The sequence below is a fragment of the Muntiacus reevesi genome, chromosome 7 (genome assembly GCF_963930625.1).
Source record: "Muntiacus reevesi chromosome 7, mMunRee1.1, whole genome shotgun sequence".
Classification (NCBI taxonomy): Eukaryota; Metazoa; Chordata; class Mammalia; order Artiodactyla; family Cervidae; genus Muntiacus; species Muntiacus reevesi.
The window spans coordinates 48,905,328-48,911,327 of NC_089255.1; positions in this window are offsets into that span (position 1 = coordinate 48,905,328).

Consider the following 6,000-nt stretch of genomic DNA (forward strand, 5'->3'; position numbering starts at 1 on the left):
ATGGTTGACTCATACTCCATTGTATACACATACACATCTTCTTTATCCATTCATCCAGCAGCTATTTTTTGCAGTTCAAAAGCCAGTACCATACTTTGAGATGATTGTTTTAAAAGAAATCAAAATAGTTTCAATGTCTTTGTGTCACATTACATCACTTAAATGTTCAGTGACAAATGACTGAGTTTCAGCATTTTAACTCTGCTTGTGAAATCCATTCTTCTAGACAGATGTCTCGAGTTTTAATGTACATGTAAATAACCGGGGACTCTTGTTAAAGTGAGGATTCTGAGTCAGTAGGTCTGAGATTGTTGCATTTATTATAAGCTCTTAAATGATGCCAATGCAGTTGGTGAGCAGAGCACACTTGGAGTAGCAGCACTCTAAATCACTGAAATTTGTGTCCATTTACACTTAATTATTATCTCCCCTTGTCAGTCAGCAAAACATGGTAAGTTAATCACAAGTTAGAGCAAAGTCATAGGAACCAAGATAATACCCTGTGTAGCCTTCACTTTCCCTCAACAACTTAGCCTTCATCTTTCACCATGGCGATGACTACAAATGTAAGGTAATCATAAGTGCCTAACAGAGCTAGGAAAATTGTGGAAGGGCCAAGTTTTATCACAGTTGTTGTGTTCTGTTTTTTTTTTGTTGTTGTTCAGTCACTCAGTTGTGTCCAACTCTTTGAGACCCCATGGACTGCAGCATGCCAGGCTTCCCTGTCCTTCACCATCTCCTGGAGTTTGCTCTGACTCATGTCCATTGAGTTGGTGATGCCATCCAACCATCTCATCCTCTGTTGCCCTCTTCTCCTCCTGCCCTCAATCTTTCCCAGGGCCAGGGTCTTTTTCAGTGAGTCAGCTGTTCACATTAGGTGGCCACAGTATGGAGTTTTGGCATCAGTCCTTCCAAAGAATATTCAGGATTGATTTCCTTAGGAATTGACTGATTTGATCTCCTTGCAGTCCAAGGGACTCTCAAGAGTCTTCTCCAACACTGCAGTTCAAAAGCATCGGTTCTTCAGGGCTCAACCTTCTTTATGGTCTAACTCTCACTTACACACATGACTACTGGAAAAACCACAGCTTTGACTATAGGGACCTTTGTCAGCAAAATAACGTCTCTGCTTTTTAACATGCTGTCTAGATTTGTCAAGTAACAAGCGTCTTTTAATTTCATGACTGCAGTCACCATCCACAGTTATATTGGAGCCCAGGAAAGTAAAGTCTGTCAGTGCTTCCATTATTTCCCCATCTATTTGTCATGAAGTGAAGAGACTGGATGCCATGATCTTAGTTTTTAGAATATTGAGTTTTAAGTCAGCTTTCACTCTCCTCTTTCACCCTCATCAAGAGGCTCTGTAGTTCCTCTTCACTTTCTGCCATAAGGGTGGTATCCTCTTCATATCTGAAGTTATTGGTATTTCTACCATGCCAAAATTTCCAGAGAACTGGAAATAGTGTAGCTCACACTTATACTGAAAAGCCTCACACGCGGCAAGCAGAAGGGGTGGTGCAAAGCCCACTGAAGTGTAAAACAGGGATCCATCATCCTGAAGATCTCACGGGGCGGGGTGGGGCAAGAGTCACATAAAACATCCATAAAAGTCCTTCCTAAAATACTTGAAAGGAAGTTAAGGGGTTTTATTATTTGTAAAGCAATGCCCCGAAAATTGTAACTTTAAAAACTCTTCAGAAATTTGCATAAGCTTATTTAAAACCAAATATTAATAGTTATGGCTGAGGTAAACAAGATGCACTTTTACTGTCAGTAATTAGAAAAAAGCAGATCAAGAAATGTGGTATCATATACAAGACTCCAGAAGCTGAGAACTTCTTGGGTTCTGACAGCACCAATTCTCACTCACCAAATAAACAGTTGAAATAATTTCCAGAAGCTAAAAACATATCTTTAACAACATCTATATGCTTTTTTTAACCATATATGTAAAATAGCTGCAATACTTTATAGTCAGTAAAATCACATTTTAGTAAGAGTTATAAGTCAATATGGAAAAATCTAGAAAGAAATAAAATATTTAGGGACTTCCCTGGTGGTCTAGCAGCTGAGACTTTGAGCTCCCAATGCACAGGGCCCAAGTTTGATCCCTGATCAAGAACTAGATCCCATATGCTGCTATTAAAGATCCCACATTCCACAACTAAGATCTGGCACAGCCAAAATTTAAAAAAAAATTTTTTTTTTAAAATAAACTGAGAAGAGTTAGCTTCAATGGTGATTTTTATTTTCTTTTTGCTTAAGGATACTTTGTCATGTTCCATAATTAATGTATATTATTTTTGTAATATGGGGGCAATGGGAGAAACAGGACCAAATTTTGCTTTAAAAAAAATTATGTCTTGAATGTGAATAAAGTATTTTAAAAGTTTATTGTGTAGCAAGTGAAAACCTTAAATAGTATGACTACATGGTGCACTTTCTTCTGTTTGTTGCTATTGGCCAAGCTTCTGAAAATAAAATCTGATTCCTTTTTTAAAAAAACAAATACCAACATCCAAAAGAGCACTTTAGGGTCTTGAGAATTTTTCCTGCTAATAATTAACTGCATGCATTCTTTGGATTCTAAATTACTCTGAAGAAAATCTGAAATAGAGAAAAACCTATTTTTGTTTGTACCTGCATGCTTGTGGCTCCTGAATGGGTTTTCATTTCAAGTGCACTGGGGCCTTTGTTATGGAATTTCTTAACTTTTTTGACCCTAGAAACATTTCCATGGAGCACTTGCAAGAAAACTGCTTCAAATTGGAAGCCTTCCGCTCGGGTACAATCATGCAAACAGCCGGCAGGATTTATTTAACCTTCAGCCAACTGCTCAACCAACTTGAAATTATTGATAGCCCATCAGCAATGATCAAGATAGAGAGGCTAAATGAAGAGGTGCTTTTTTTTTTCTTGCTTGCTTTTTTTTTTATAAGAGAACCATTGAGCTGGTAACAGGACTTGAAATGCCGTGTCAGCTCAGCTCGCCTGGTCAGGGAGCTCAGCTGCTAGAGGGAAATAAAACTGTTCACTTATGGCCGCCCTCCAATCACTCACAGGGGTAATGGTGTTTGGCTTCAGTCAGGTTGTATGTCAGCAAATATACATCTCTTAGACAGCCCCTAAGAGTGCCTTAAGATCATGCTTATTGTTTTTTATAGATAGGGGTCGGAAGGCTGATAGATGGTGGTCAAAGGCCACCGAAATAAATTTTACCCCGTTCAGCAGGTAAAGTTAATCTCAATCCTGGAGAATGAGTGAGTCGTTTTGATAGAATATTCATTCCATTGACAGTGATGGGACATTTTTCCTCTGTTAAGCTCTGGTGTAGATCACATGAAAGTTGATATCCCAAGTACATTCCCATTCTCCCATTGCATGGAGTCCACCTGCAGAAAAAGAGACCTCAGGAACAAATCAGAGAGATTCCTTAAGATTAAACCTGAAAAATGGAGTTTGGTTGAAGGAACTCTCCAGGGAACAAGACGTACCGTAGCTCTACCCTATAGTGGTCAAAATAACACAGGAATCAGAAAAAGTTGAAGAGCCACTGGCTGTTGAATTATTGATGCCCTCTCCCAAGTCTATCACATGTTGGCAATCAGACACAGTCCTGTTTTCCACAAAGCCCAGATAAAGTTCAAAACCTCAATCCAGCATTATAGGTACTCAGATTAAAATGAGTTTGTCACCATCCCATTAAGTCTTTAATTTTTTTAAGTTTTTTTTGAAGTGGACCATTTTTAAAGTCTTTATTGAATTTGTTACAATATTGCTTCTGTTTTATGTTTTGGTTTTTTGGCCCTGAGGCCTGTGGGATCTTAGCCTCCAAACCAGGAATGGAACCTGTACCCCCTGCATTGGAAAGCAGAGTGTTAAACCCTGGACCACCAGGGAAGTACCCTACTAAGATTTTAAAATCTAGAAATCTGCCTTCAAACATTCAAAGAAATATAGTGAGTCCTCTAAAGTTTCTAAACTAAAAATGTTTTGTTTCTAAACTAGAAAAGTTTCCCAAAGGGTGATGAGAAGTTTGTTCCAGTATTAGAACCCGTGAGAAACAGAGAATATGATACTGTCTGTAAGAGATTTTTCTTGAGAATGATATAAGAAGCCCTGCAGAAACAAGACACAGTGCTATTTATTAGAGAAATGAGAAGACTTTTTCAAAGAATTGGATCTTCTTATCTCTGGAACGAGAATGAGCAAGACTCATGAATCTGAGTCAGGTCCTTATAAGAGCCTTGCGGAGCTACTTTTCATTAGGAACTCTCAGAAAGTATGAAGTGGGAGAAAGAAAAGTACTCACAGAATGTCACCCTCAAAGTGACTGCAAGCTTATGTTGTGGCAGATACACTTAAAGAAAACAACACTTTGTCAGTGACTTCAGCCCTTGGGAGACCTGCTGTAGAACATGGATGGGACTTGCCTAATCCCCCTGACCTATTGCTTCATTTATCAGACTGGATTCCTCAGACATTTTGTGTGCCCTATTGTTAAGTCCTGTCTAACTCTTTGTGATCCTATGGACTATAGCCCGCCAGGCTCCTCTCTTCATAGGATTTTCCAGGCAAGAATACTGGAGTGGGTTGCCATTTCCTTCTTCAGGGGATCATCTTGACCCAGGGTTCAAACCTGCATCTCCTGCATTGCAGGTGGATTCTTTACTGCTGAGCCACCTGGGTTGCCCATGTCTTAGAGGTTGCAGTGCAGTGCTAAATTGCTTCAGTCCTTTCTGACTCTGCGACCCCTGGGACTGTAGCCGGCCAGGCTCCTCTCTCCATGGGATTTTCCAGGCAAGAATACTGAGTGCCATTTCCTTCTCCAGGGGATCTTTCTGACTCAGGGATCAAACCCGCTTCTCTTACATCTCGTGCATTGGCACACGGATTCTTTACCACTAGCTCCACCTTGGAAATTAAGAAAGTCTCATTTTAATTCAGGGAGAGTAGGTCTTTGTTTAATTAAGCTATTCACCTTCTTGTTTTCCACTTTTTAAAATTAATTTATTTATTTTAATTGGCGGCTAATTACTTTACAATATTGTGGTGGTTTTTGCCATATATTCACATGAATCAGCCATGGGTGTACATGTGCTCCCCATCCTGAACCCCCCCCCCTCCCTCCCCATCCCATCCCTCAGCGTCATCCCAGTGTACCAGCCCTGAGCACCCTGTCTCATGCATTGAACCTGGACTGGAGATCTATTTCACATATGATAATATACATGTTTCAATGCTATTTTCTCAAATTATCCCACCCTCACCTTCTCCCACAGAGTCCAAAAGTCTATTCTTTACATCTGTGTCTCTTTTACTCTCTCATATATAGGGTCATCATTACCATCTTTCTAAATTCCATATATATGCCCTAATATACTGTATTGGTGTTTTTCTTTCTGACTTACTCCACTCTGTATAATAGGCCCCAATTTCATCCACCTCCTTAGAACTGATTCAAATGTATTCTTTTTAATAGCTGAGTAATATTCCATTGTGTATATGTACCACAGCTTTCTTATCCATTTGTATGCTCATGGACATCTTGGATGCAGGGTGTTGCTCATGTATCTTGGTGTCCTAGAGGATCCAATAAAAGAAGTGAATACAACATTCAGCACTTCCCTTTCAGAATCTGGTCTCTGGATTTTTAGCATAGTGTACCTTAAGTAGGCCCATTTCTGCATCTAGACCAAAGTATTTATACTAAGTTCATGTTACCTAAAAAAGACCAAGTGACTAGACTCTCCTAGAACTTGAAAAATCAGTTTTTAGTATTTTGATTCACAATTATCCTGTAAGAACGGAAGAATTCACAACTATTCTGCAAGCACATGGCTAAAAGAATAGGGATAATGAGCATTAAGATGTTAATTATAAGCGTTTTGTTAAGAAGAGGATTTGAACCTCTGGATATAAAGATTTAAGTTTTACGCAATTACCCAACTCTGTCACTCTAACAAACTCTATTTTGGGGTAAGATTTTCTATATATTAA